Raw genomic sequence first — 8,623 nt, forward strand, 5'->3', positions numbered from 1 at the left:
ACTTGTTTAAACCTTACTATGTCTACTCAAAATCTATGTACTTCTCGATATTATGGTGAAGTTAATCATTGTACTTATTTAAAAGTTTAGGCACCTCAACAAAATTTCCTATGCAAACTTTCAGATTAATCGGGTATGGGTAAGTGGTGCCGCCTGACAGTTAAAGTTTGAAAATTTTCGATCTTGAAAAATCATTATAAGGGGAATTGCGTGAAACGTGTAGATCTTGTTGTCGTGTCCTTTTCAGTTTGTCTCCATTTATCTTTCTTCGAAAACAAGAAAGAAAGAACAGCACAAGACATCTTTCTTCGGCAACTGTTCTTGAATCACTTCTCGATTTTTTTATTTTCCATACTTCTAATACTTTATTAATACTTTGAATTCGAAAACCAGAAAGGAAGAACAGCACAAGACATCTTTCTTCGGCAACTGTTCTTGAATCACTTCTCGATTTTCATTTTCCATATTTCTAATATCTCTGTCTTTGTTTCCAAGTGTAGCTTACTTCGATTCTCTCAGTCGAACACACTCAAGCTGTCATGTTTTCTCGATCGTAAGCATTATAATAAGCATTCCACATTCATTCTTATAATTTCTATAACCATTCTGATATACACTACATATCTTCTCACCTCTACTCTATTAGTAAATATGAAACATATTTTTGTAATAAAATCTTACATGAAAATTATTATTTAGAGCATAAATTGTTTTATAAATACCAACAACCATGAATCCACACGAATCGTGTCCTCTCGCACGAATTCTAACATAAATACATTTAATTCGTGTCCTTTCGCACGAATTCAAGAATAAATCTGTTCAATTCGTACTATCTCGCACGAATTCTGAACAAGAAGTTGCACCAAATACAAATTTGTATTTGGTTGAACCGTGTCCACTCGCACGAATTAAATTTACGTCTCATGATTTGTGTTTTATCGCACAATCATGTTTTTTTTGTGTGTTTTCTAGCACAAACCGGAATAATAAGCTGGCCACAACATTACACTAGCTGTTATCAAGCAGTTCCAAAGCCAGGCAATATTTTATTAAATAATTTTCAAATACCTACAAACTTACGGGAGCTGCTGCGCCATTGTCGTGTCCTTTTCAGTTTGTCTCCATTTATCTTTCTTCGACATCTTTCTTCGAAAACAAGAAAGAAAGAACAGCACAAGACATCTTTCTTCGGCAACTGTTCTTGAATCACTTCTCGATTTTCATTTTCCTAATTTCTAATATCTCTGTCTTTGTTTCCAAGTGTAGCTTACTTTGATTCTCTCAGTCGAACACACTCAAGCTGTCATGTTTTCTCGATCGTAAGCATTATAATAAGCATTCCACATTCATTCTTATAATTTCTATAACCATTCTGATATACACTACACTTGTGTTATCTCGAAAAAAATTCATGCAATTCTATAACATTGGCATAGAAAAAATTCGATTTTAAAAATTTCAAAAAAAGTTCCAAAGTCGAAATATAAAAAAAATGGTTTTTTTTTTAAAGATAACACCAAATTTCGACGTTTCATGTAATTCTAAGACATTTGGCGTCAACAAATAGTTTATCATTAGCAATATTTGTTGGTATTAGTTGATTGGTTGTGTGACTAGAGCAGCTTTCAGAATTGCAATGGTACATCTAGATTAAAGTATAACTGATTAACTACACACTCTTAGAAAAAAATGAAATTTATGCTTGACGTAAATTCAAGCATGCCGTAGTTTCGTCGGCGATGACACAATATTACATCTCCTCACATGTAAAAATAAACTTTGCGTCTGTATCGATGTAAGCTTAAGCTACATAACTGTGAAGTTACTGATATGACTTATCTTTACATGCTTTGAATTGTGAATGTAAGTAAATCGCGACGCTCCTTTTATGTGCATCTATTTGATGTAAATGTTTCTAAGTGTGTACAAACATTTCCTATCACATAAATAACGCAGAGCATATGAGAGTAAAACAATGAAACAAACAATGTTATAATTGTTTTATTTTTGCAGATTTACATACTCAATGGAAGGAAACTTCGCGTAGTTCTTTGGGAATATTTTACTGTTGTTGAAAGCTGTTGAGAGGTTTTTGCCTCTATGAATTTATTTACACCACAACCTGAATTGTGGACATTCAGGAACTAGAACTAAGTTGACAGAACCAAATTCTGAACCTGGGACTGGCTCCTAATTCAGTTGCAAATTCTGGTTCGGAATCCAGATCAAGAATTCAGCTAATGAATTTAGTTCTAGAGTTCTAGAACTGAATTCATTCTCAGAATCCAAATTTAATTGTAGAACTGAATGCTGAACTTGAATTACCAACAAGAATTAGGAACTGAATTCAGTTGCAAAAATCTAGCTCCAGATCCAAAGCATGCATAAGTTCTAAAACTGAATTCAGGAACTAAAATCTAAATCTGAACACATCAACGAAATTCTGGTTCAGAAGTCAGTTCCAAAATTCTGGTTCAGAGTTCAGATCTAAAATTTGGTTCCAGCATCCAGATTCTAAATATTGTTTAAGCATGGAATTAGAACTCAGGATACGAATTATGAGCTTGAGTTCAGGTATTCCAGTTCAAAAACCTAGTCAAGAAACCAGTTCCAAAAATTTTTCCCCGGAATCTAGAATTAGGATACAGTTCCAAGGTTTTAGTTCTAACTTTTAAACCTGTATTCTGGAACTAAATTTTGAAACTAAATTCTCACCTAAAGGAGTCTGAAGTGAAAATTCAGTTTTAGAACTCAGTTTCAGAATCCAATCCAAATGAGGTTTTTTCCCGTCCAACACATAAAATTTACGTTTTACAATCCAGTCCAGTTGAACATCGGGACTGAGACTATCTCAAAACCGTCGTCTGAGTGCGAAAACGGTGACGAGTTTTACTCATTGTTTCCAAAAGTTTCAGAAAATCGTTTTTTTTTGTTACTTATGGTTATCTAACACTGTTGAAAGTTCAGTCATAAATTGCTGATCATATTTCTGACGACTTGTAGAAAGAATTATGATGTTGCGTTTAGTGCAACTCGAGATTTTCACGATCGAGTTCTACCCATTTTTACACAAGGTGAATTTTGAAAAGGCGTTCCATTGTAAAGTAAGACGAATGAATGGAAAAGATGGAGTGAACTACCATACATACCCGAACTAGCGATTTTTTGTCCAATTTCGAGGATTATTTGTTCCCTTATATAACATGAGTAACAGATTTCAAATACTCTAAGCCGAAATTCGAGCCCGCAATTTTTTTTGTGGGAAATCGTGTTACCAATTGAACTAATCTAGTAGCGAAGTAACGAAATTACCAAAGGAACCCGATTGTACCCAAACTGCGTACACGTTCATAATTTATACGGCTGATTTTGGACTCAATAAGCAGTGAAGTCCCTGTGACATCATTCCTCCGTTTGCTTGACAGATCAAATTTGGAATCAAACAAAATTTGCTCCAGGTTTCAATCCAAGATACATTTTTAATTCATTTGATTGTAAATTAATAGTCATCTGAAAACTAATTACAGATACTTAATTAGACTGCATGGAGAAACTTGTTTACTGTTCCGGTAGTGGTGAAGCTTTGGCTTGCTCGACCACAGCTGCATATTTCCTGCCAAACCAAAAAAATTGTTCGTCCTAAAACGCATATCCTCTACGCCGTTCCATTCCATAGCATGACAGATTAGGAGATTCCGGGAAGCTGCTTGAAGTCTTCCTGCACATAAGATGAAGTATCGTTCATTATCACACAGGAAAATTTGGTCAAATATTCGCGATACGACTTACGAGCCCGAGTTTTAGCCGCCATATTCTGTTTACCATTACGATTCGATACAGTTTTCATCTTGAACGAATTCATATCTTGCCGATGCTTAGAAGTATGCGTGAAAGTTGAAGATATTTTGATTTTCTTGCCACAGTACATACCGAAAGATCTGCAATATTTGCTTCACCTTCGCGTCCTTATGGAGATTCCAGAGATCCGTTTTTGTTCCGCTTTCCAGCCTTCCTGGCTGTTTTCATACGTGTATCGAAATGTTTAAGACAGTGTTCAGGACAGTGTTTGCAGGAAAACCTTTTTTTCTGCGTTAAATGCTGACGTTTCGAAAAAATATCATTTCATCTTCAGGGCAATCTGGTTTGATGCGCGAAGGAAGTTCCTGTTTTCGACTATTTCCAATGTTTCAATCCACCTGTCGAAAAGTATTCGATGTCGCTTTGCCCTTAAACTGAACGGACATTCTCTCGAGACGTCGATCTTTGACGCAAAATAAATATTTTGTCAAGCAACACTTCACCAAAAAGCCATCTTTCATCAAATTACAACATTTTAATTTTAATGTCTGTCTGTTTTTGCATTTTGATTTATTTTTACGTGTTGAAACAAGAAATTTTCTGCTTCTGTGTGAAAGATTACTCACCCAGAAACAACCGCATAAATTCATGTTTTCTGAAACGGATCAGGGTCATTCCGCCGAAAGCCGATTCGCCGAAAGCCATTTCACCGAAAGGGTTATTTCGCCGAATGCCATTTCGCCGAAAGGGTCAATTCACTGAATCCTGAAATCGTCTTAAAATCGTAATTAGAATTGATTTAAAATATAGACAAATGAAAGATGACGCTCCTGACGGCGGGTCGGCGGCCGACTCAGCTGGCGTCGGCTCGGCGGCTTTGTGCCGCCGAGCCATCTTGGCTCCGGTTATGTGGCTGCGCCACATCAGTTATACAGGAGACATAACATGCAGGAGACATGACCCTTTCGACGAAATGACCCTTTCGGCAAAATGACCCTTTCGGCGAAATTACTCTTTCGGCGAAATGACCCTTTCGGTGAAATAACCCTTTCGGCGAAACGACTTTCATCGAACACAAGCTTAACGCATTCTGATATGTATTTTGAGTGCTGAAACATGTAACTTTACACACCAACTTGAAAGATGGGGTATGCTTGACACCGATTTAAGTCGTTCTTTTAATATTCCATCTACATTTGCTTGACTAAATAAATAAATAAATAACAACCACACAAACCTCTTTTATTGAACTACGTTCTTATAAATTGAGTCATGGGTGGATTTACGTCACTTGTACATTTCATTATTTTTTACTGTGACGTTTTCTAATCAACAACTGTAATAGTGGTGATTTTTATCTCGGCACAATATTGAATGCAAAACCAAATCTCGTTGCTTTTAACGAAGTAACAGATTGAGCAAATAGTTATCCACTATTTTCATAAGAAACTTCAACACGTTTGAAAAAAAAACATGATAATTTATCCAACGACGATTCTTCAATATCTCATATTACGATACTTAAATGTAGAGTAAACTAGGTTTTTATCGCCCAACAGAATAGTAATAAGACTGGTTTCGTTACCAATTAAAATACGAATGTGGTTAAAAAATATTAAATAGCAAACGGATAGCAAATAGTTTATAAAATTGAACAAGAAAGATTCTAAATAGTTAGTCACATAGGAATTGAAGAGTTATGAGCGAAATCTTTATCCCACTATGACAGTTGAGATCAGTTGAAGGAAGCGGCCTCTTCTCATTTGATTGCGTTAAAAAAAATTGAACACACTTAAAAAATATCACGCCCGACACTGAGCTGTTGTAGGCGCTTAGTGGGTAGCATTTGAACCACCATCGTTCGTCCGGCAAAGTTCGATTCAAGCTTTTAATCACTCTCACAGGTTACGCCATGCTAGAGATATAGATTTTCTCTCTGAAAACTAAGCAATGAAACAGGGCAGAGCAGCTTTCTTGAACTTATATCAACTCCCATCTAGACCCATCAGAACCTCTTTGAGAAATTTATTACAAGCCCGCCAGGGACAAACAAGGCCTAATATCGAATATTACCACGATTCTCACCTCAACAACATTCCGCTTAAAAGAGAGAAAGAAAAAAAAAACAAAAACCGAACCCATTCCATGTCACCCTCTATCAATCACCTCAAGTTCCGTAGCTCGTTTTGTCTGAAACTGGTGAGCGAAAGCATGCAAAGTTGAGAATCTAGCGAAAATGACCTCGTTCGGTGGGCCTATGGGTCACACCCACTGAAAAGAACAGGGGGTCATAATGATATAAAATTGCCCAACTAGACTCTGTGCAAAGGGACCAAGTATAATTGTAATATAATCGGTAAAAACAGAACACACATACACACACACTCTAAGATTATGAGCATTGGCAAGCTTGCAGCGAACTCCGCCAGAAACACGGTAGGTACGAAAGCGCATGCGTTCGAAGAAGCCGGGGGTGGGTGGGCTACGTGGTCCGGCAGAGGAGCTTTATTTAGTTGCTATAAAAAGTGCCAGCTTGCGGTTCGTTGTGACGGTGGGTTGGTTCAAAGGTTGGCTGAACGGAGCTTTTGTGAGTTATGAACGCAGCCAAGCAGTCAAAACGGCGATGAGTAACACTTGAGAGAAGTGGTTTCATTATTCAAAGATTCCTGGCACAGCCTGGCACCGTGGAAGCAATTGTTATTACTTTTAATTTGATGGTTAAGCTCATCGAAATTCAATCCACGTAATTAGTAGCAAGGCAGCATTTTGTACTCTACGATAACATTGACATTTTTTAAAGTTAGAACATACTTCAAGCACTGATAAAAAAATGCTGAGGTTGTTTGTGGTAAGCTCAGAAAAAAAGTACGTGACAACTCTACTCGATTCGGCTAGACATCAGGGACAATATCCCCATTGAAAAAGGTGTGTGGGTAATGTCAGTGACATAACTGATTTGATGTCGATACTAATCAAACTGACACTCATTCCTTCACATTTCCTAATCTGTATTTATTGAGATAATTGAACTTATATTGAACCTGTTTTTTTCCAGACACTTTTAGAAAATTTAAAAAGCATCCATTCAAACTCGGTTAGTACATACCCGTTACCGTTTATTTTGTGAATTTACATTTATTTTAATGCACATATTTGGAGCAGGCAGTTGAACAAAAAATTTCTTTGCATGAGACATAATCCTATTCACTGGGAATATAGCTATTGTCTTTTGAGCCTTTATTTAAGACTGTTTGTTTGTTTCGCTAGATATAAATGATCGTTTTACTTAAATTTAAAGTAAATCTAGTTTTAATAAGTGATAAGAAGTAGAATGGATGTACTGATATTATTATTTAAAAATGTTTGAAGAATCCATCAAAAATTTCAAATCGAAAAGTAAGTGTCCGGTTGAGCACCAAATTTTTAGTTCGGTTAAGTCCCACACAGACAATTCATTTTCTAGACGAAATAATAATTTTATTTTCCACGTAATCGAAATCACTCAATAATCACTGGATTCAGCACGAAATGAACACTTACTAGATCATGATTACAAAGCACAAAAGTTAAATATATTCAAAAATCAGAAAATTTCAAATAAAAACGTACACGTTTTGACCCGCCACCTCCCGGGTTGGCGGTTCAATGCATAGGACAGTGGTCTTACAAACCAGTTGTCGTATGTTCGAGCCCCGACCATACCAAGACTTTGCTTGACACGCCAAACTGAATTTACTTTGCTTTATTGAGTATACTGACGCCTAATTCTCACATGGAAAAGCCTTTGCAAGGTCCATCGTTGGATCGAAATAATTGCTGATATATACAACATTTGTTGAGCTGTCCAATTTGGGCTGTCCGTTTCTGGTCTAGCCCCGGTCTCCCCCACGATATATTCGCGAGAAACATGTTTCAACATAAGATTAAATAACTACACACGGTTCGAATCAAATCATTACTGATTGCTAGCACTTCACTAGCGAGAAGTATTAAAAATCATTCCTTGAGAGCTTTTGCTGCTGAATATTGTGGACAATAATTAACATTTTTTTCGATGCGATGGCGAACAAAGCAAATCATCCAACTGCTTTCTCTTACTGATATCTGTCGAAGGCGAAATCCGACCACAGAATTGCACATTTGGCAAAGTAAATCGATACTGCGACTAACTGAACGAAAATTCTATTTTAAATATTGCGTCTTTACGTTTTACAGACAATATGGCGGAACTAATGAGAGTAACAAAATTGATTTGTGCCAATCAATACTGACGTTAGCATTTCGATAGATGAAAATATTCAATAGCTCTTTGGGATCGGTTCAGTGCATTTCCTTTGAATGCTGTCTGAAAATTACTGGTTCGGCACAAATGTTATTCAACACAGATCTTGGCATGGATTGAGAGCATCTGAACTCCAGAGGTACCAAAATTTCAACGCCAATGCCACTGTCCCTGTCGTATAACAATATCTTTCGTTAGCGACTAATTTCGTGATACCGCTGATCTTTTTCTGTCTAATGAACGAGCAAGGAACATTGAATTTTCACCATGGTTTCCAGTGATACTAGTCGCGTTGAACAGTAGGGTTGATGTATTAATGTATGTATCAAGAGGCTGCCAAGTGTGATGAGTAGTGTTGGGGAAAAATGAAAATTTCGAATATCTCCTCTGAAACTTTTCGCAAGTGCTTTTTTAACAAGAAAGCATCGATCAGAAAACTCAGAAAGATAGTTTACTACTGGCTTTTTGAAAACGCGATTCTTAACTGAAACTGATATCATTTGGCAAGTAGTCAGTTGAGAAAAGTTCTGTAACGTGCAT

Source organism: Malaya genurostris, chromosome 3, assembly GCF_030247185.1.
Source record: "Malaya genurostris strain Urasoe2022 chromosome 3, Malgen_1.1, whole genome shotgun sequence".
Lineage (NCBI taxonomy): Eukaryota > Metazoa > Arthropoda > Insecta > Diptera > Culicidae > Malaya > Malaya genurostris.